The 24,609-nt window shown below is 42.5% G+C and overlaps 1 protein-coding gene across 1 annotated transcript in view; it reads left to right on the forward strand.

Annotated features, from left to right (window-relative positions):
• The window catches only part of LOC126196750 (centrosomal protein of 76 kDa-like), a 143,316-nt gene that overhangs the window by 50,622 nt on the left and 68,085 nt on the right, over positions 1-24,609 (forward strand). The gene's annotated exons all lie outside the window — the stretch shown is intronic.

Here is a 24,609-nt window from a genome sequence, read left to right on the forward strand (position 1 = left end):
CTTCTATTCTCTTCTTGTCCAAACTATTTATCATCCACGTTTCACTTCCATACATGGCTACACTCCATACAAATACTTTCAGAAATGACTTCCTGACACTTAAATCTATACTCGATGTTAACAAATTTCTCTTCTTCAGAAACGCTTTCCTTGCCATTGCCAGTCTGCATTTTATATCCTCTCTACTCCGACCATCATCAGTTATTTTGCTCCCCAAATAGCAAAACTCCTTTACTACTTTAAGTGTCTCATTTCCTAATCTAATTCCCTCAGCATCACCCGACTTAATTCGACTACGTTCCATTATCCTCGTTTTGCTTTTGTTGATGTTCATCTTACATCCTCCTTTCCAGACACTATCCATTCCATTCAACTGCTCTTCCAAGTCCTTTGTTGTCTCTGACAGAATTACAATGTCATCGGCGAACCTCAAAGTTTTTATTTCTTCTCCACGGATTTTAATACCTACTCCGAATTTTTCTTTTGTTTCCTTTACTGCTTGCTCAATATACAGATTGAATAACATCAGGGAGAGGCTACAACCCTGTCTTACTCCCTTCCCAACCACTGCTTCCCTTTCATGTCCCTCGATTCTTATAACTGCCATCTGGTTTCTGTACAAATTGTAAATAGCCTTTCGCTCCTTGTATTTTACCCCTGCCACCTTCAGAATTTGAAAGAGGGTATTCCAGTTAACGTTGTCAAAAGCTTTCTCTAAGTCTACAAATGCTAGAAACGTAGGTTTGCCTTTTCTTAATCTTTCTTCTAAGATAAGTCGTAAGGTTAGTATTGCCTCACGTGTTCCAACATTTCTACGGAATCCAAACTGATCTTCCCCGAGGTCCGCTTCTACCAGTTTTTCCATTCGTCTGTAAAGAATTCGCGTTAGTATTTTGCAGCTGTGGCTTATTAAACTGATTGTTCGGTAATTTTCACATCTGTCAACACCTGCTTTCTTTGGGATTGGAATTATTATATTCTTCTTGAAGTCTGAGGGTATTTCGCCTGTTTCATACATCTTGCTCACCAGATGGTAGAATTTTGTCAGGACTGGCTCCCCCAAGGCCGTCAGTAGTTCCAATGGAATGTTATCTACTCCGGGGGCCTTGTTTCGACTCATGTCTTTCAGTGCTCTGTCAAACTCTTATTATGAGAATGTAATACAGCCATATTTATTTTTCAATGTAATACCCCTCAAGTTGTAAGCAGTTATGTCAGTGCTGGACAAGCTTCTCAGTTCCACATGCAAAGAACAACTGGGGCATGAGCGTAACTAGTTATGCACTGCTGCCTACGCTTCCTCATCGTCAGCAACTCTTGAGCCCCTGAGAGCTTCTTTCTTTTGATTAAAAATGCACCCAACTTTCATCTACAACTACAATATGAGAAAGAAATGTTTTCCCTTCAGCCTCATACTGTTGCAGAAACTCCCTGCATACATACAGGCAACTTTCTTTAATTTCTGGTGTCAAATGTTTTGGGGCCCACCTCACACACACACTTTCTTGGCCATCAGTAGGTCATGAACCATATAATGGGCTGATCTGACACTAATGTTCATCGTTTCTGCAATGTCACTCACCATAATATGCCTGTTTATATGTATCAGCTCATCAACTCTCACGATGTCATTCACTGTGACTACACAGACAGTGTGTCTTGATTGTGGTGAATCTTCAACAATTGTTACACCCAGTTTGAAGTTAGCTGTCCATCCATACACTTGTGATTGTCTGAAACAACTTGCACCGTATTGCACTACCATCCGATAGGAAATTTTGATTGGTTTTAACCCTTCAGCTAACAGAAACCTAATGATGGTCTGCTGTTCCACATTCCTGCAAACCTGCATGGCTGCCACCATCTTGTTGCATTGATTCCCAGCATCCAGTTCTTGAGGCAGGTGTGCCGAGCCCATAGTTCTAGGATACCACTGAAAAATAACAAAGGAAAACAAACTTTGTTAAAGTTTCGTATTTTTTATACAGCTTTTCCCGTTATTTATTGAATGGACCTTGTATATGTTGCTTTTTTATTAACCCCTGTTATGTGTAAGCAAGTAATCCTTAACTATATACTATGTTTTATTTCACACACATGTTTTAATGACCTTTTCAAATATGTTAATTTCAGATTGTCTTTCTAATCTTTAATTTATTGTAAAATTTTATATTTTGGAATTCATTATCTTCTTGTAATACAGGTTCACAGCCCCAATAAATTATTAAAATGAAGTGATATTCACTTTTAGCTCAAACTGTTTTATTATGCTGTTACAGTTATTTCTTTTGTGCCACTTTCAAGTATAAGGTATGACATCATATTGAGGATTAGAAATAGATAAAAAATATGTTCTTTTCAGGTTGGGGTTGCATCACTCCTGATGATGATGTAGGTAGTACCATCAAGAATGACACAACCCTTAAATATTTTTAATATATTTGTATGCCATAATACGACCTTAAATTTATTCTAAAAATGACACGAAAACCAAAATTGTAATAGTGCAATAAAATGGCTGCAGCTAATTTTCAGGAGCTGGTGCCACACAGCTCATGTTGTTGTGGTCTTCAGTCCAAAGACTGGTTTGTTGGAGCTCTCCGTGCTACTCTATCCTGTGCAAGTCTCTTCCTCTCTGAGTAACTACTGCAATCTAATTCATTCTGAACCTGCATAGTGTATTCATCTCTCGGTCTCCCTCTATGATTTTTACCCTCCATGCTTCCCTCCAATACTAAATTGGTGATCCCTTGATGCCTCAGAATGTGTCTTACCAACTGATCTCTTCTTCTAGTCAAGTTGTGACACAAATTCCTTTTCTCCCCAATTCTATCCAGTACCTCCTCATTAGATACATGATCTACCCCTCTAATCTTCAGCATTCTTCTGTAGCACCAAATTTCAAAAAGCTTTTATTCTCTTCTTGTCTAAACCATTTAGCATCCATGTTTCACTTCCATACATTGCTACACTCCATACAAGTACTTTCAGAAATGACTTCCTGACACTTAAATCTACACTCGATGTTAACAAATTTCTCTTCTTCAGGAACACTTTCCTTGCCATAGCTGGTCTGCATTTTATATTCTCTTTGTTTTGGCCGTCATCAGTTATTTTACTGCCCAAATACCAAAACTCGTCTACCACTTTAAGCATCTCATTTCTGAATCTAATTTCCAGAGCATCGCCTAATTTAAGTTGATTACATTCCAGTATCCTCATTTTGCTTTTGTTGATGTTCATTTTCTATCCTTCCTTCAAGACACTGTCCATTCTGTTCAACTGATCTTTCAAGTCATTTGCTGTCTCTGACAGAATTACATTGTCATCGGCAAACCTCAAGGTTTTTATTTCTTCTCCACAGATTTTAATTCCTACCCCAAATTTTTCTTTTGGTTCCTTTACTGCTTGCTGAATATACAGTTTGAATAACATCAGGTATAGGCTACAACCCTGTCTCTCTCCCTTCTCAACCACTGTTTCTGTTTTGTACCCCTTGCCTCTTATAACTGCCATTTTGGAACTGGAATTATTATATTCTTCTTGAAGCCTCGAGGGTATTTAGCTTGTCACATACATCTTGCTCACCATATGGAGAAGTTTTATCGTGGCTGGCTCTCCCAACGCTATCAGTAGCTCTAACGGAATGTTGCCTACTCCTAAGGCATTGTTTCAACTTAGGTCTTTCAGTGCTCTGTCAAATTCTTCACGCTGTGTCATATCTCCCATCTCATCTTCATCTACATCATCTTCCATTTCCGTAATATTGCTCTCAAGTACATCGCCCATGTGTAGACCCTCTGTATACTCATTCCAACTTTCTGCTTTCCCTTCTTGGCTTAGAACTGGTTTCCCAGCTGAGCTCTTGATATTCATGCAGGCAATTCTCTTTTCTCCAAACATCTCTTTAATTTTCCTGTAGTCTTACCCCTAGTTATATATACTTCTACATTTGTCGTCTAGCCATTCCTGCTTAGCCATTTTGCACTTCCTGTCGGTCTCATTTTTGAGACATTTGTATTTCTTTTTGCCTGCTTAATTTACTGCATTTTTATGTTTTCTCCTTTCGTCAATTAAATTCAATATCTCTGAGGTTACCCAAGGATTCCTTGTCTTTTTACCTGCTTGATCCTCTGCTGCCTTCACTATTTCTATCTGAAACATTCTGGTGCCCTCAGGCCTCTTCCATCTATACAACCTTCTTTTATGATTCTTAAACCAAGTGTTAGCTATGATTAAGTTATGCTCTTTGCACAATTCTCCCGGGCAGATTCCTCTTTCATTTCTTACCCCCATTCCACATTCACCTACTCCTTTTCTCTCTTCCTTTTCCTAGGGTCAAATTCCAGTCCCCCATGACTATTAAATTTTCGTTTCCCTTCACTATCTGAATAAGTTCTTTCATCTCATCATACATTTCTTCAATCTCTTCATCATCTGTGGAGCTAGTTGGTATATAAACTTGTACTATTGTGGTAGGCCTGGGCTACCATATTGCATTCACTATGCTGTTCATAGTAGCTTATTTGCATTTCTATTTTTTATTCATTGTTAAACCTACTCCTGCATTACCCATATTTGATTTTGTATTTATAATCTTCTATTCACCTAACCTCCTGCCTGTTCCTCCTGCCACCAAACTTCACTAATGGCAACTATATCTAACTTAAACCTATCCATTTCCCTTTTTAAATTTTCTAACCTACCTGGCCAATTAAGGGATCTGATATTCCATGCTCCGATCCGTAGAATGCCAGTTCTGTTTCTCCTGATAACAATGTCCTCCTGAGGAGTCCCTGCCTGGGGATCCAAATGGGGGCTATTTTACCTGTGGAATATTTTACCCAAGAGAGCACCATGATCATTTAACCATGCAGTAAAGCTGCATGCCCTCAGGAAAAATTACAGCTGTAGCTCCCTCTTGCTCTCAGCCATTCACAGTACCAGTTCAGCAATACTGTTTTGGTTGATGGGTTCTAAGGCCAATTCAGTCAGTCATCCAGATTGTTGCCCTTTCAACTACTAGATTGTTGCCCTTGCAACTACTGAAAAGGCTGCTGATCCTCTTCAGAAACTACATGTTTGTCTGGTCTCTCAACAGATACCGATCCATTGTGGTTCCATGTACAGTTAATTTTCGGGAGGTGGTGCCCTACAGCTCATATATATTTGAAAAATGTCATATTACTGTACTCAGTTGCTCATAAAATTCTTTATTTTCACAACCAAGTTCACAGAAATACTCACAGTTTGATTTTAGATGAAATCTAAAATCATTGTTGTCATACGACAAAACAGTGAATTAGACACTGTTATCACATCGTAACATAAACTACATCGTCAGTCTGTAAAAAATGTACTAGATAGTGTAGTCATTCATGTTATAACTGTAATTGGTGTTAACATTATGAACAGATCCGTTCCATATCTGAATGTGATCACATCATTAATGCCGATTATAGTTATAACATGAATGAGTACGCTGCGTAGCACAGTTTTTTACAAATTGATGATGTAATTTATACTACATTATGATAACGGAGTTTAATTCATGATTTTATCATTTGACAATAATGTTTTTCTATTTCTCCTAACATGAGGCTATGAATACTTTTATGAACCTGATGGTGCTCAGTTGACCTAAATTGGTTGTGTAAATGAAGTATTTTCCAGCACCTCAAGGTGGTAATATGACATTTTTCAGGCTATAATTTGTGTGAAAATGATGTCATTTATAAAGTATTTTTGAGTTGCTATGCATAAGTACCATGACAAGATTTTCATAATTCTGTGCTTATGAAATGAGATTAATTCTTTTATTTGTGAGGCATCTTTTAAATAAAAATTCTTATGAATGTTGTGTGTAAGCTGATGGAAGGATTGATATAGATTTTACTTTATTTAAGATGAATGATGATTATTTGACTGCCAGAAGATTAAAATAATGATTATTATTTTATTTAGTGGATGACTATGTTATTACCGTGTTATAACTATCATTACAACGAGAGCTTATAGCAAAATTTAATAAATGTTCAATATACCATGAAATGATCATATTTCAACAAACAAACATACTAATCTTGTAATAGTAGATGACCATAGTGAAAAGTAAAACAATGACAGTACATTTAAATAAACCTGCTTGTTAGTCTTAATATGCATAGGCATTGTACTGTACCAGGAGTTGCTAGTATGGAATCATATTATGGTCCAACAGACACTCATGAACAAATTTTTACTCAGGTGCTGTTCATTCACATTATGTCATTGTCATTCACTTATAACACAGATATCTGCTGCTTTCAGGGTCTGGTTTAATTTTATTAAACTGGTTTCAAAATTTTCTGTAAAGATCCATACCTTGAATAATCCAGTAGAATTGGTCTTGGGTGCTGATACATCCTGCAACTAATGTGTGTGCGCTGAGCATGGTGCCTCTGCACAAGTGTGTTTGAGTCCGCAGTTCGTGGTCTAGTGGCTAGCATTGCTGCCTTTGGCTGGGTTGGGAATTTTCTCTGCTCTGATATTGTCCTCATCATTTCATCATCATCATCATTCATAACACTGGATAGATTGGATTGTGTAAAAAATTGGAATGTGTAAGAAATTGAGACTTTTTACGGGTGCTGATGACCATGCTGTTCAGCTCCTCACAAACCATCATCATCATCATCATAAGTATATGTGTTTGAATCAGCTGCCAGTCTTATCAGTGCAGGCCATCTGCTGAAGGCTGCTTGTGAGAAATGTATGTGTGGCAAGGTCTCCACTGTGCTATCTACTGACGACTCGCACATACATATGGGCAGAACAGTGCTAATGGGCTCTTCTTGTGTGTCTTTCCAGTTTGCCTTTCACATCAGTGTACTGTGTCTTGTTACCTGGGTATTCACAGGAGTTTGTTTTCTGTTGCAGTTGAGTGCTTCATGAATAAAGCCATATTTGAGTTACTTTGAACCAGTCTCATGTATTATATAGTTACAGCACAATTGGCGACAAGGATTGAATGGTTTCCGCATGTGCAATCTTTATTTGTGGTTTCATCAGATATATTCATTATGGATGCTGTGACCACCTTGTCGGCTTCTATTAACAGAGGTGATACTGTTCCCTTGGTCCATCCACCCGTGTTCCCTCCACGTGATGACTCAACTGAGGACTGGGATGCTTATGAAAAAGACTCAGACAGTAGTTTTTGGCTTTCAGTGTGACAGACTCGAATTTGTGCAAGGCCTTCTTTCTCTCAAGGTTTCCACCTAAGCTGTATTACTTTGGCGTCAACTTTCCCCTTTACAAAAATTGGCAGCTCTTAGTTTTGATCACATGTGCAGTTTATTGCCCAACTACTATCACAAACGGAAGCATGTCATAGCAGTGTGAGTTGAATTCTACAATGCCACATGAAACCAAACCAGTCATTAAAGGCCTGGGCAGCCAAATTTCACAGCCTTAGCTGTAAGTGTCCATTCATTACTAATGCCCATAATGACTCTCATGCAGACTCTACAGTGCACTATGCAATTATCTACTTAGCTCCAGACAAAGAAATGCACCAGAAGGCTTTACTCAGTGAAAACCCCCCGTTGACTATAGATTTGCAAATAGCACAATCTGTGGAAGTTTCTTGGGCAGTGGGTGGCCAAATTAAAGCATGGGGTAATGCGCCAGTAGTGTCACAAAATATGCCCACTAGGATGACAGATAGCTTGCACGAGGAAACAGCAGTGGTGGAGGTATATACACAGGCCCAGTGCCGAGGTGAGCAAGGCAGGGCAAAGCAGCCATAACTGCAGCCGCCACAGCACCAGCATCAGCTTTCTCTGTTTCCGTCTTGTCCTTTCTGTTTTGTCCAGCACGAATGTTTGGCATGGCTTAAATGCTGGGCCAGAAGAAAGACCACTTCGCCTCCATGTGTCATACACTGACAGATGCTCAGGATATGGAGTGACTCCAGTGCTTGTGACTTCTCCCAAGTTGTGTATTGAGTTAAGTGTTTTTTGCCAAGTGATCTGGCTACTGGTCAACACATGTCTGTAGTGATGTTATTGACTTCTAAAACATAGTGAATTTAGGCTCTCTGCCATTGGCACCAGTCATGCGCAAGCTGGTCAGTTATAACAAACAGAATATTGCACTGCTGGGATTTACAGCATCTGCCTCTTACAAGTCAGTGGTTTGGTTGATTACATTTTTGGTGGTTGCTGATGATGGTGTTGAGAACTTGTTTGGGATGGATGCATTTAGGCATTTGGTTTTTCTATTCTGAAACAGTTCACTTTTTGTCCAATCATATAGCATATTCTCAGTTGGATACACTGCAAGGAATTTTTGGACCTGTTTTTGGAAGATATAATGTGTGATATGAATTTTACTACTCATATTTCTTTGAAATCCACAGCTCGGTCTCATTTTTGTCATGCAGCTCCTATTCCTGTCACCTTGAAAGATCAAGTGAAAGCAGAATTATACAGACTAGTATCTCTAGGGGTGGTGCAACCTGTCATGCCTTGTGAATGGTCGTCACTGCTGGTTGTAGTTTGGAAACCATTGCAGAAACTTCACCTTTGTGGTGACTTCAGTAGCACTGTCAACGTGCAGTCAATTGTGGATATGTATCTCTCCCACACCAGGAGTTACTGTTGGCAAAATTATGTGGTGGCCAGTACTTTTTAAAAATTGATTTGTCTGAAGCATATCTGCGGGTTCCTGTGGATAAAGAGTCTCAGTGAGTTCTGGTTTTGAATACTCCTTTTGGTCTCTATCAATATTTGCACCTTCCTTTTGGTGTGGCTACTGCCCCTGTTATTTTCCAATGATTTTTAGAGTAATTGACAATGCCTGTCCCAGGTTGCATTAATTATCTGCATGATATTGTTGTCACAGGCTCCTCCACAGCTGATCACTTGCAAAATTTGTGCACTTCGTTTTCTGTCTTACAGTCTGACGGCTTACAGTGTAACTTCACAAAATCTCAGTTTTTTTGGCCTTCTGTTGTTTATTTGGGGTTTGAGGTCTCGCAGGATGGGGTTCACCTACTGCTAGACCACATCTCTGCTGTGATGTCTATGCCTCACCCCTTGTCCATGAAGGAGCTTCAGGCCTTCCTAGGGAAGATAGCCTACTTCCATAATTTCCTTGGCCCACCCATTGCATGCCTTGTTATGCAAGAATGCACCGTTTTGCTGGAGCCTGGATTGTGAATGTACTTTTCAAGCATTGAAACCCAAACTACTCTTGGCCCCTTGTTTAGCTATATTCTCCCTGGACCAGCACATAGTTTTGCCAACTGATGCCTCACAGTATGACCTCAGTGTGGTCCTCGCACACATGTATCCCGATGACTCTGAACGACCTCTTACTTTCATCTCTGAATCTCTTGCTCTGGCCCAGCAGCATTACTCTCAGGTGGAAAAAGAGGCTTGTGCCATTGTTTATGCACTCAAGGAATTTCACGTTTTTTTTCGTATGGCTCCAAGTTTCACCTTGTTAGTGACATTAAACCCATGCTTTCCTTGTTTAACCCTCGCACTTCCTTACCTGACAAGGTAGCACATTGCCTCCAATGCTGGGCCCTATTCTTTTCTCGCTACAGTTATTAAATTCATTTTTGACCTATGCCTAAACATGTTGATGTGGACACCTTGTCCCTTCTTTCTGTGGGTTCTGATCCCGGCTTTGATCATGAAGAATTGCTTTGTTTCCATCTCGATAGTGAAATGTAGGCTACAGTCACAGGTTTCCAAATTACGAGCTCACACATAGCAGCTGCCACTGCTACCAACCCAGTTCTCCACCAGGTGATTCGATTTGTTCAACAGGGCTGGCCAGATAAACTGTTGGGTTGGGCTTTCTTTTTTTGACAGTGTTTTGCTTCTCTCCCAAAGTAGTTATACCCGGCACGATATGGTGCTAGGCTCCGTGCCTTCTCCACCAGGGCCATTGGGGCATTTCATACACCCATCTGTTAGCTAGGAGTGATTTCCTCAGGAGGTATAAGTAGGGGGAAGCAATATATTCGATACCTCATCCAGAAACGCACCCTCTCGAAACCTGGACAGCAAGCTACACTGCGATGCAGAGAGCCTCTCTTGCAGAGACTGCCTCTTGAGTTTGCTAAACATCTCCGTAATGCTATCACGCTTACCAAATAACCCTGTGATGAAACGCGCTGCTCTTCTTTGGCTCTTCTCTATCTCCTCCGTCAACCCGATCTGGTACGGATCCCACATTGATGAGCAATACTCAAGTATAGGTTGAACGAGTGTTTTGTAAGCCACCTCCTTTGTTGATGGACTACATTTTCTAAGGACTCTCCCAATGAATCTCAACCTGGTACCCGCCATACCAACAATTAATTTTATATGATCATTCCACTTCAAATCGTTCCGCACGCATACTCCCAGATATTTTACAGAAGTAACTGCTACCAGTGTTTGTTCCACTATCATATAATCATACAATAAAGGATCCTTCTTTCTATGTATTCGCAATACATTACATTTGTCTATGTTAAGTGCCAGTTGCCACTCCCTGCACCAAGTGCCTATCTGCTGCAGATCTTCCTGCATTTCGCTACAATTTTCTAATGCTGCAACTTCTCTGTATACTACAGCATCATCCATGAAAAGCCGCATGGAACTTTTGACACTATCTACTAGGTCATTTATATATATTGTGAAAAGCAATGGTCCCATAACACTCCCCTGTGGCACGCCAGAGGTTACTTTAACGTCTGTAGACGTCTCTCCATTGAGAACAACATGCTGTGTTCTGTTTGCTAAAAACTCTTCAATCCAGCCACACAGCTGGTCTGATATTCCGTAGGCTCTTACTTTGTTTATCAGGCGACAGTGCGGAACTGTATCGAACGCCTTCCAGAATTCTACAACAGATTGACGTCAGAGATATAGGTCTATAGTTTTGCGCATCTGCTTGACGACCCTTCTTGAAGACTGGGACTACCTGTGCTCTTTTCCAATCATTTGGAACCTTCAGTTCCTCTAGAGACTTGCGGTACAAGGCTGTTAGAAGGGAGGGGGGCAAGTTTTTTCGTGTACTCTGTGTAGAAACTAATTGGTATCCCGTCAGGTCCAGTGGACTTTCCTCTGTTGAGTGATTCCAGTTGCTTTTCTATTCCTTGGACACTTATTTCGATGTCAGCCTTTTTTTCATTTGTGCGAGGATTAAGAGAAGGAACTGCAACGCGGTCTTCCTCTGTGAAACAGCTTTGGAAAAAGGTGTTTAGTATTTCAGCTTTACACGTGTCATCCTCTGTTTCAATGCCATCATCATCCCGGAGTGTCTGGATATGCTGTTTCCAGCCACTTACTGATTTAACATAAGACCAGAACTTTGTAGGATTTTCTGTCAAGTCGGTACATAGAATTTTACTTTGCTGTCTTTGACAGAATTACAGTGGCATCAGAAAACCCCAAAGCTTTTATTTCTTCTCTCTCAACTTTAATTCCCTTTTCAGATTTCTCCTTGCTTTCCTTTACTGCTTGCTCAATGTACAGATTGAGTAGCATTGGGGGGTAGGCTACAACCCTGTCTCACTCCCTTCTCCATCACAGCTTCCCTTTTGTGTCCTTTGAATTTTATAACAGCAGTCTGATTTCACACAAGAGGTAAATATGGCCATGTGTTTACTTGTTTTCGCAGTTAGAACACAAGTCGCAATGTCAGTGGCGGAATTTTCATATGTTCTGGATCCTGTTGTTTTTCTGCCATTTGGCTCTTCCATGGAGCCTTTACCCCAGTGACTTTCGCAACAACAGCAGGCATGTATGGATGTGTTGGAACGATTGTTGGTTGCATTGAACAGGCTCAGCTGCTGGTTGTTCATCTGCCACCATTCCCTCCCTGTGGTGAATTGTGGAAGACTGGGATACTTATACGAGAAGTGGCTTTGTGAACATTTTACGGCATTCTGGGTGGTTGGTATGGAAATCTGTAAGGCTTTTTTCTTATCGGGGATACCCTCCTGTATGTATCACTTAGTGTGCCTGTCAGCTCGCCTACAAGAACAATGTTGGTCTTTTTGATGATATGTGTTGTTTCCTCTCCTATCAACACAAGCATACGCACGTGGTCACCGTGCACACTGAATTCTATCCGTGTTGCAAAACAGCCACAGCAGTCATATTGGAATAGGGTTGCTGAGCTTCATGGCCTCAATTGTGTCAGTTCATTGTGGCTAAGTCTCAGGAATCTTATGCAGACACCATGGTCAGAGATGCAATCTTTCATTTGGTCCCAGATAAGGGCATGTATTAACTTGTTTTTTAGTTTTAGGACTCTACATTAGAAGAATTTTTGAATATTGCACAATTGTTCAAGGTTTCCCACACCAAAGGCCTCAATTTGAGGCTTGGAGTAATGTCACCTTTGTTGGCGGGAAGCAATCCCAGCACATGGAGTCTAGCACAGTTGGGGAAGAGGACGTAGCTGCAGTACAAACAAGCTAATTGAACTGATGTGCACAAACATGTCATTGACAGCAGGAACAGTGAAGGCCAGTTCCTTCATGCATCTTTTGTTTTGTACAGCACAATCAGACAGCCTGCTCCAAGTGTTGGGCCTTTTGCCATGTATGTAATAATAATAAAAAAAAAAGAAAATAAAAAAAAAAAAAGAAAATACAGTTACATAGCAGTGATAAGTTGATATTTACAATCCCCTCCTCCAGGAGTCATTGCAAGACTCAATGGTTGTCAGTACTTGTACTGTTCCATTGTTGTGTTTGCTGTTGTCTGCAAGCCAGAACAAACTTTTCATTGAAGTGCAGGTAATGGGTAAGCCATTAAACCTACAGGTCAACAGGTGGGCTGCTGTGTCCCAACTCAACTCACAGGTGTGTGCCAGGCTAGGGTCCCCCCCCATTGGCATGCATTGAGCATCAATTGGTAAGTTGTAACAAGCAGCAGATTCCTATTCTTGGCCAATTCATATCTAACATAAGAAAAGGTCACTGTTAATACACAGGCAATCATAGACACTTACTTCCTTCCTCACCTGGAGGAACTGTTCACAGAATTGACGAGGGGTCAATTCTTTTCGAAAATTGAATTGGCTGAAGCCTACCTACAGATTCAACTGGATGAGGCAATTGCTTTTGGTTAAAATGCCTTTTGGCCTCTGTTAGTATCAGCAGCTAATGTTTGTGGTTGCTAGTCCACCTGCCATCTTCCAACATCTTTTAGAACATGTTATGATGGTTGTCCCTCATTGCCTTAACTATGTGATATTGTTGTGATAGGTGCTACTGCAGAGGATCATCTATGTAACCTCTGTTCTTTGATTACTGTTCTGTAGGCTGTGGGTCTCTAATGATGTCTCACTAAGTTTCACTTTTTCCAGCCTTTCATGATTTATTTCGGTCATGAAATTTTCTGGCAGGACATGTGCCCCTGGAACAACATGTGCCACCATTATGGCTTTGCCCTGTCCATCTAATCTATGAGAACTTCAGGCATTCCTCGTTACATGGCATACTATCCCAAGTTTATTCCCAGAGCAGCTACTATTGCCCACCCCTTTCATCTGTTGCTTTGGAAAAGTGCACCTTTTGTTTCATATGCAGCCTGTCAACATGTTCCTGTGCAGCTTCAATCCACACTGTGGCTTTCAACATTTTAACCTGGTAAGCATCTAGTTCTGGCTGGTCCTGCCCACAGATGCATCCCAGTACAGGTAGGGTGCGGTCCTGGCCCATCGCCATTCAGATGCCTCCAAACAGCATGTCACCTTGCATCGAAAACACTCAACTCTGCTCAACAGCATTATTCTCAGGTGGAAGAAGCTGCTGTTGGTATTGCTTATGCGTAAAAAAAAAAAAAAAATTCATGTGTTCTTGTGTGATGCAAAATTTTGTTTAATTACTGATCATATGCCCCTGTTTAGCCTGTTGGCATCATTACCAGACAAAGCCCCTCATCACTTTCAGCACTGGGCTCTGTTCTTGTCCTGGTACAATTACAAGATCTATTTTCATCCCACTTTGCAACTTGCAAATGGAGGTACTCTGTCCTGGCTCCCCATGGGCCCTGACTCCTCATTTAACCAGGAGGAACTGCTTTGCTTTCAACTATATATGGTGGCAAGGCACACGGTGGATGGCTTCCTCATCACCAGTTCATGTATTGCCACTGCTGTGGTGGTGGATCTGGTGCTCTGGCAAGTCGTACACTTGGTACAATGTGGATAGCCCCTCTGTCCACTGGACCGGTCATGGGACCCATTTTAAAATTCTTCTGCATTGTGCCATCACCTCTTCTGCTTGGATGCCATTATTCCCTTGTGAATGGAAGAGATTATTCCCCATGTTGTGGTTGTAGTGGCTCTGTGGTGGGAGGTCCTCTGGTTATTACATCAGGGTCACAGGCGGTCTTTCACATAAAACTGTTGGTGTGCCACCATGTGTTTCTGACAATGATTCTCAGTTTGTTGACATTCATGCCTGGCACGCCAGTCTGGGCCAGGAAGGCAACCTCATGGGATTCTGGCCATCATTCACTACCAGCACGGTTGCCATGTCTAAACGATATACATCAAAAATCACCTTGTGGCACGCCACCAGAATCGGTTGTGTCTCAAGATGGGAGCAATGTCCCCACCTTGGGAGTTGGGCCTGACATCTCATTCTTTATCAGTTCTGGCTGCTCTGGGGGTAGAGCAGACCTCGTCATGTCTGCATTTCCTGGCAGTTGGCACTTTGTCAGCACTGACAGCTGGTTTGCTTTTTGTGACCAGTGCCAGGCTCTCCAACTATGCTGGGCTGGTGCCACCATCTGTTGCAGAGCCTCTCCTTTCCAGTCAGCTATCGCCACTGCCTGTGCTGGCACCACTCATCATGGACTTTGCCATCCAGATTGCTCTCACCTCCCTGTCACTGGTCCTGTTGTCGCTACCTCTGGATCACGGGGTCCCAGGTTCGATTCCCAGTCAGGTTGGGGATTTTCTCTGCTGAGGAATGGGCTTTTGCACTGTCATCATCATTGTCATCATCATCATCATCATCATTTGTGAGAGTGGCTAGATTGGACTGTGTAAAAATTGGGACTTTGTATGGGTGCTGATGACAGTGCAGTTGAGCACTCACCGCAAACCAAACATCACAAACCAAACATCGCTGGTCCTGTTCACTGGGCACCTCAGGGTCCTCGGGTGCCATCACCGCCATTGGTCTGTACGTGCCAGTCTGGGCAGATTGGGCAACTTGGTTGCTGTCACCAACACTGGCACAGTTGCTGTGGATATCTCTTTTAGTCACACCATCAGGACCTGGTCATTCACCCTGCAAGGATGGAGCAGTATTGAACCCACAAGTCACTATGCATGTTGCCCACAGTGGACATAAGTTGTGCTACTATAGCACTGACTTTCAGATGGCATGCCCACTGTGGAGTCTGTGCAAAATACCATGGCCGGTAGATGTGCTGTTGGCAGGGCGTGTGTGGGAAGAGCAGTAGTAGTGAGTGTTATGGGCAGCTGCTGTAGCAGAAATGCTGAGTGCTGGAGGGGAAGTACCATTCTAAACTGATGCTATTGTTTTTTGTAAATATTAAATGGAGTCTCTCCACACTCACACTTGCATAGTGACCATTCAAAAAGACCTGTCATCTCTGCTTTGGTCAGTATTTGAAAAGAATTCCGCTGAAAATGCAGCAATTTATTTTTGATTGCTTTGTTAATCATTATAACTTCCACAGAGGTGCCTTGTGTCACAAATTTTGAGTAAAGCCTACATATTTCTCTTGCTACCATGTTAAAATTTGCTTCTTTTGCCAAAATGTCACATCATTAATATGTTGTGCAGACACAACTGTGAGAGAATTATGAAACAGGAAAAGTACGGCCAGTAGCTTATGGAAAAGCTCATCCTCGGAACAAAATAAATGTGTAATGTCTTCAGTTATGTTGTTTCCAAAGCCATAGTATTTCTCATTTCACCTTCTATTGATGTCCTTAAAAATTAAATTCTTTCATTAAAATAACACGGAAGATAATGAAGTTTTGCATAATAAACACATGGAAAAATGCTGTCCTCTTTAGTGTGGTATGATTTCCCAAAATCTCTTTGTGATTACTCAAATCATTTATGAAATGAGGAATATTGTAAATATTTTGCTCTGGTTTTATTGCTAGTGTGGTGCAATCACAAGTGAATGTGGTACATTAGATGAATTTTCTCGAGATTAGTGACAGACTGAGACCTCCACCCACATCTAAAGAAAAACTGAATGTTAGTTAAATTTCATAAGCAGCAACATATCATGTAATATACACCAAACACAAAATCATAGTGACCACTACTTTTCATTGCAAACTTTTTGAATTTTTTGCAGAGTCTTGCTTCCATGTAAATATCACAGTAATTATGGCATTACCGAAATGATGGTCACATCATGATGAACCTGCCTTATAAAGCTATAAGTAATTCAAAAATGAATTTTTTTTTACCAAATAGTGTCTGTAAAACCATTTGAGAAAGATTGCAGGGCTTGTGCCTCAATTTCGCCATCACTGACTGACCAGACAAAAGGCAGAAGACAGTGTCAGCTTCCCCTTCTGAATGAATGCACTTGCCCAGTGCTTTGGACAAAAATTAGTCACTGTGCATTGACCACCATATTCTGTATGAAATGTACTTGAGGCAGCCACAAGGGGCAGCCCAGTTATTAATCACCATCACCAGATCTGTCTTGCATGCACAGCACTACACCAATGACCTCTGATATGGATAGTGCCATTATAAGGGTGGCTCCTCAGTTGTTAAAAGTGTATGAGAATTATAAACTATTTTTATTGTATTCTTGTTGATGTCACTCCATTACCCAATAAATTGTATCTGTTTTACAGCCATGTGTGTCCCTGTGGTCCTGTTTAGAACACCTTTCACTCTTTATTTTTTATTCTGCTACCTTCAAAATTTCAAAGAATGTGTTCCAGGTAATACTGTCAAAAGCTAAAGCTATCTTTAAATCTATAAATGCTAAAAACATATGTTTGCCTTTCTTTAGTCTATCTTCTAAGATAACACATAGCATCAGTTTGGCCCCATATGTTCAAACAATTTTGTGGAACATAAACTGATCTTCCCCAAGGTCAGCTTCTACCAGTTTCTCCGCTTTTATGTAAATAATTAGTGTCAATATTTCGCAAACATTACTCTTGAAACTGATAATTTGGTAATGCATGTACCAGAATCTGCTTTATTTGAGATTTAAATTATTGGATTCCTCTTGTAGTCGGAGTGTATTTCACCTCTCATATATCAGTCACACCAGGAGGAATCTGAGGGAATGTTGTATACTCAAGTGGCCTTATTTCAACTTTGGTCTTTCAGTGTTCTGTCAAATTCTCCTCATAGTATCATATCTCCAATCTCATGCTCATGCTCATGTTCATCCTCATCCTCATCCACTTCCCATTCTGTAACGTTGTCTTCAATAAAATTCTTCTGGGCTGTTGACCGCACTGTCATTATGTAAAATTGCCTGATGTTTCGGCCACTGTTGCAAGTGGCTTTCCTCATGGCTTTGTGCTGATCTGACTGCTAAATGAAAGAGACATCAGATCTTAAATAATAGTGGAGGAAGCTGTTTCTGTAACTTGATAAGGTACTTGAGGATAGGAGGAGGGGTATTAGGTGTTCTCTATTGGTCTTCATAGTATTCCTTGTCATTGGTGGATACAGACATGCTTAATTGATATTTACATTATTTCTTGCTGTTGGTGGAAACAGGCGAATTAGAAATGGGTAGCAGCTGTGATGTAGTGCTGTTTACTTGTTGCCGGGTGCGGGCTGTGGCATGCCTGCATTGTGTGTATGCATGCCTGTGTGAGTTGCCTTGTGCGTGCTGTCCACCCTTAGTGTTGTCACTTCTGGCAGCCAGGACACCAGAAGCCTTTACTGTTCTCTCTATTCATGTTGGTGAGTCACTTAGCTATTTCTATCACCTCTCTAATCTTCCTCCTCAATGCAAATGAGTATTTTGCCAGTATGTGGCTATGCAGAATATTCTCTCTTTATTGCACTCATCCTGGTGTTCCACTACCACTGATCTGTTGCACTGACCCAAACATATATATCTTTTATGCTCTACAATTTGTGTGTTGATCGGCCGCCACGTCTTGTCTAGATATGCCAGTCCACATTTGCAACCAGTTTTGTAGACTCCTGTTGTGTTTAGCTTGTCGACTACATCTTTCATTGAATCTAGAATTCATTGAATCTGGTACAGAAGCAAATAACCAGAGCCACTTCCTCATCCCCTCGAACCCAGAATCCCCCACAGAAGAACCACAAAAGTGCCCCACTTGTGACAGGATACTTTCCGGGACTGGACCAGACTCTGAATGTGGCTCTCCAGCAGGGATATGACTTCCTCAAATCCTGCCCTGAAATGAGATCCATCCTACATGAAATCCTCCCCACTCCACCAAGAGTGTCTTTCCGCCGTCCACCTAACCTTCGTAACCTGTTAGTTCATCCCTATGAAATCCCCAAACCACCTTCCCTACCCTCTGGCTCCTATCCTTGTAACTGCCCCCGGTGTAAAACCTGTCCCATGCACCCTCCCACCACCACCTACTCTAGTCCTGTAACCCGGAAGGTGTACACGATCAAAGGCAGAGCCACATGTGAAAGCACCCACGTGATTTACTAACTGACCTGCCTACACTGTGATGCATTCTATGTGGGAATGACCAGCAACAAACTGTCCATTCGCATGAATGGACACAGGCAGACAGTGTTTGTTGGTAATGAGGATCACCCTGTGGCTAAACATGCCTTGGTGCACGGCCAGCACATCTTGGCACAGTGTTACACCGTCCGGGTTATCTGGATACTTCCCACCAACACCAACCTATCTGAACTCCGGAGATGGGAACTTGCTCTTCAATATATCCTCTCTTCCCGTTACCCACCAGGCCTCAATCTCCGCTAATTTCAAGTTGCCGCCACTCATACCTCACCTGTCATTCAACATCATCTTTGCCTCTTCACTTCCACCTCGACTGACATCTCTGCCCAAACTCTTTGTCTTTAAATATGTCTGCTTGTGAGATGTCTGCTTGTGTCTGTATATGTGTGGATGGATATGTGTGTGTGTGCGAGTGTATACCCGTCCTTTTTTCCCCCTAAGGTAAGTCTTTCCGCTCCCGGGATTGGAATGACTCCTTACCCTCTCCCTTAAAACCCACATCCTTTCGTCTTTCCCTCTCCTTCCCTCTTTCCTGATGAGGCAACAGTTTGTTGCGAAAGCTTGAATTTTGTGTGTGTGTTTGTGTTTGTTTGTGTGTCTATCGACCTGCCAGCACTTTCGTTCGGTAAGTCACATCATCTTTGTTTTTAGATATATATTTTACTTTGTTATTCCTCTGAAAGATTGGCTTGAGGCCAGCTTAGTGGAGAGTTTTGCCCACACATTCAGTGACCCATTGTACATAAGGTATTAGAGCAGTGTTCTGTGTGTCCTGCTGCTGCTCTTCCCTATTGCCTCCATACTTTGTCGTCATAGTTTTACCTGTCATATTCTTGCCATAACCATTGGCTCCAAAAATGAATCTGAGATTTTGTACGTGTCATCACTATTCTGTGGGCGCTTCTGGTTAAGGTGTGAAAGGCAGACTACATCTGCTAAGGATGATGGTGGGAGAAGGCGTGGAGGTACCTGCAATGCTGGTGGCCTTTCTGTATACTCTCTGTCCCAGTTTACCATCAGGCTTTTGGTTAACTTCCACTTTAAGGAAAGGCAACAACCCATTCTTTTCAATGTCCATAGTAATTTCTATCTTACTATGCTGTTGATTGAGATGTTGGTGGAACTTCTGTAGTTATTCCTTTCCACGTGATCAGAAGATGAAGGGATCATCAACATATCGGAGCCAGCAGTCAGGGCATGATGGATTGGACTGGAGAGCTGTTTCTTGCAATGCCTCCATGAATATGTTTGCTGCAATAGGGGAGAGAGGGGAAATCATAGCTGCACTGTCCATCTATTCATAAAATTCCACTATTCAACTAAAACAGGTGGTCATTGAACAGTGACGCACTAGTTTGCAGATGTCTGGTGCCATGCGTTCTTGTAAGTTGATCATCATGTCTGACACCGGTGCAATTGTGAATAGAGACTTCATGTCAAAACTACCCATCAGATCTGTAGCTAGGACATATTTTCCTTTTAAAAGTGTCACAAAATGGGTGGAGTCCTTGACATATGAATCAATGTGGCTCACTAGATGATGAAGCTTCAGTGCCAGTTCTTTTGTTGGTTTGTAGGTCCATGAATTATTACTATCCTCTATGGATCTTAAAGGAAAATGCTCTTTGTGGACCTTTGGTACCCCATACTTCCTTGGTGCCTGTAGAGCTTGCGGGATGAGTCTTTTGGCCATGTTGAAGTTCATTTGAGTTTGCTTCAACAGTGCTTGTGTTGATTTGATTATCTTGGCTGTCAGATCATCCTTAAGTTTCCTATAAATCAGTTCTTTAAGAAGATCCTCCATTTGTTTGTTGTAGTCTATTGTGTCCAGTACCACAGTGATGTTGCCCTTGTCTGTGAGTATCACTACTAAGTGAGGGTTCTTCTTCACATCCATGATAGCATGGCATCCCTCCCTGCTGATGTTTCATTTGGGTGGCTTTGCATGAGTCAGTACTTGTACCTTTTCTTGTTGGATGTTTTCCACTTCATCTTGTGATCGTTGATGTACCTAAGTCTCAATAGATTCTATGATATCCTCTTCCAGAACTCATTATGGTGTGATTGCAAAATTCATCTCCTTAGCCGGAATTTGTGTGGCTGCGTCAATTAAGGTGTGGGTGGAGATGTTGACCACTGTCCTTTGCGTGTCCAACATTGATTCTTCTTCTGTCAATGTTGACTGCAATTTGGTGAACTTCCTCTTCTGACAGTCAGAGATATTGTCACTTGATGTTGTGGGTTGTTGAAAGGTTATCCTGCTGACCTCCCAGTCTTCCATCTGCAACTTCCTTGTCAGGAAGAGATGCTGTTCACACAATTTCCTGTTGGTGTTGTCAAGGTTGATATGAATGTACCGGATCTTTTCCCACACTCACTTGTAAACTGATATTCTTAGCCTTGTTTGGTTTTATACGGGGCATCAGCCGTAAGAATTTTGGCACTGTGCTGGTGTTTCTACATCTCTTCAAGAAGACAAGATCATTCAGCAATTTACCTCATTTTAGCTGCAGCGGTTCAATCTGCCTAATGTTTCTGTATACTTCCTTCCCATACTGGTTGATTAAATGTAAGCAAAGGCTTGTGCAGCCTTTGTCACTGTCAATAAAATTCATCTGGGCTGTTGACCACATTGTCAGTATGTGAAATTGTCCAACATTTTGGCAACTATTGCAAGTGGCATTCCTCAGGGCTTTGGACTGAGCTGACTGCTGAAAGAGAGAGATTTTAGATCTTATATAATAGTGGAGAAGCTGTTTACATAATTTGATAGGGTACTCGAGAGTAGGAGGAGAGGTGTCAGGTGTTCTCTATTGGTCTTTATATTATTTGTTAGCATTGGTGGGTAAAGATTTACTTAATTGGTATTTACATTATTTCTTGCAGTTGGTGGAAACAGGCAAATTAGAAACAGCACTGCATCACAGCTAACAACAATTTCTAATTCACCTTTTCCACCAGTGGCAAGAAATAATGTAAACACCAGTCAAGCACATCTTTACCATTAGAAAACAGCATTACATCACTACTAACGTCTGTTTCTAATTTGTCTGTTTCTACCAATGGCAAGAAATAATGTAAACATCAATCAAGCACATCTTTATCCACCAATGAGAAGGAATAATGTGAAGACCAATAGAGAACTCCTAACATCCCTCCTCCTGTCCTCAAGTACCCTATCAAATTATGTAAACAGCTTCCTCCAATACTTTATATGATCTAAAGTCTCTCTCATTCAGCAGTCAGCCCAACACAAAGCCCTGAGAAAAACCACTTGCAGTAGTGGCCAAATCATTGGACAATTTTATTTATTGACAATGACGATGGCTGCGCAAGCCAGTGCTTATATTTAACTAACCTATGAAATTGAATTGCTGTGGCTGAAAAGAGGTAAAGTGCTGAATGATCTTGCCTTCTTGAAGAGATGTAGGAGCACTAACAGAGTGCCAAAATTCTTACAGCTGATGCGCCATATAAACAAAACTAAGAAATTCTGTTTACAAGGGAGTAGGGCTTTGCTGAGGGAAAAGATCCTGCACATTCTTATCAGCCTTGACAACAAAAACAGCAAATTGTGTGAATTGCACTTCTTCCTGACAGGGAAGCTGGAGATAGGAGACTGGGAAAAGGTCAACAGGTTAACCTTTCAACAACCCACATCATCAAGCAACAATATCACTGACCGTCGGATGAGGAAGTTTCCAGCCACTCCTTAATTGATGCAGCCACACAAATTCTGGTCAAGGGGATGAATTTTGCAATCACACCATAATGAGTTCCAAAAGAGGATATCATAGAATCTGTTGAGACTTAGGTACATTACCTATCATAAGATGAAGCAGAGAAGATCCAACAAGAAAGGGTATTGTTGTAACGTCAAGTTTAACACATATATTTCAGAACGACACAACACATATAAGTCACAGAGTAAGTTAACAAGCAAGACATGTGTACACATTAGCATTCAAATAAGCACTGACTCCCAGTCTAGCGGCCGCTGCTCGGATGGCCGCTTAGGTGGCGCAGCTGCTGCATGGCTGGCAGACAGCGCCGCATGTAGAGGACGCGCGTGATTGCGCAGCGGCACTTTGAATGATCGGCAAGTCACAACACTTTTCCCCCTTTGAAATTGTTGCACTGGTCTCGATGGAGGTGTCCTGGAGATGGCTAACATCCTTAGGCGTTGTTTGACTCGCTGTAAAGTCTCGAGGAGGAGGCTTCCTGTTCGGACGGAAGTGTCCCCGATGATAACGGGTCGAGATGACAGGAGACGTAGGGGTCGAATCTGCTGGGGCCCCCTGCACCAATCTGCCCATTGCGGCAAGTCCAGTTGATATGACAGGAGACATGGGCGATGTGTCGGCGCCCATTGGAGGAGGAGGCGAGTTAATTTGCTCTGACAGAGGATGGTCATCTGGTTCCTGCATGGGCACGTCTCCTGGTGGCGTCCGTTCTTGTGCTGGCATCGCGATGACGGTGAGAGGGCTGCATTGTGAGTAATGAGAGATACCAAGATCCCGAGCGTCAGGTAGGGCCAAAAGTGGTGTAGCGGCATTCAGAACAGGCATTGCTGGCACACGAGGCCGAAGCCGGTCCGAATGACGCACTGCAACACCCGTGTCCGTCTGGATTTCATACAGGCGTCTGCCACGGTGTCTTAAGATGCGGCCCGGGCTCCATTTTGGCCTCCTGCCTTATCCCTGTACCCAGACGAGGTCGTCGGCGGTGAACCGGCCAAGCGAAGGCACCCACGGCCGTGAGGTGGGAGGCCGCAGAAGATAAAGTAGCGTGCGGGGCTGTCGGCCATGTAAGAGCGCAGCCGGGCTGTGGTCGCCCATGGGGGTGAAACGGTAAGACGCCAGAAACTGGAGAAGCGCATCATCAGCAGCAGAAGAAGTCAGAAGTTTCCGCATCTGAGCCTTAAATGTGCGGACCAGTCGTTCAGCCTCACCGTTGGATTGTGGATGGAATGGCGGGGCCGTGACATGCATAATGCTGTGACGAGCACAAAAATCCGCAAATTCAGAAGAGGCAAATTGCGGACCATTATCAGTAACGAGAGTAGAGGGGAGGCCTTCCAAAGAAAAAATGCGGGCGAGAGCACTGGTGGTTGCCGCGGTGGTAGGCGACGTGCAACGGACAATGAAAGGAAAGTTAGAGTAGGCGTCAATTACGAGGAGCCAATAAGTACCTAAAAAGGGTCCCGCAAAGTCAGCATGAATGCGCTCCCAGGGCTTCTCAGGCGAAGGCCACGGTGACAAAGATGACTTCGGGGCAGAGGCCTGTGACGCACAAGGGCCGCAGGCGGCGACCATGTGTGCTATTTCAGAGTCGATGCCAGGCCAGTACACATGAAGGCGCGCCAGAGATTTTGTGCAAGACCCACCCCAGTGCCCTTGGTGAAGGAGGGGCAAGACCGAAGCACACAAAGGTGCAGGTACCACGACACACGGCGAAACATTGTCAGTGGAGAGGAGGATAAAAACCATCCCTAGCCGTGAGGCGGTAGCGCAAAGTGTAGTAGTTCCGCAACGGATCAGAAGTCTTAGCGGACGGACGATCTGGCCAACCCTTCTGAATACAGCGTAAAATCCGGGAGAGGGTAGGGTCAGAACTCGTAGCAGCCACCAGCCAGTCCCCAGTGATGGGGAACCCGTCCACAACCCGCTGCTCGGCAACATCCAGGTGGAAACACAAAAGTTCGTCCCTATCGAATGCCTGATCAGGAACCATGGGAAGGCGAGACAGAGCATCAGCATTTGCATGTTGAGCCGTTGGCCGGAAATGAATCTCATAATTGAAACGAGACAAGTAAAGAGCCCAACGCTAGAGGCAGTGTGCAGCCTTGTTGGGAAATGACGTTGATGGATGAAACAAGGAAACAAGTGGTTTGTGA

This window comes from Schistocerca nitens, chromosome 1 (assembly GCF_023898315.1).
Source record: "Schistocerca nitens isolate TAMUIC-IGC-003100 chromosome 1, iqSchNite1.1, whole genome shotgun sequence".
NCBI lineage: Eukaryota > Metazoa > Arthropoda > Insecta > Orthoptera > Acrididae > Schistocerca > Schistocerca nitens.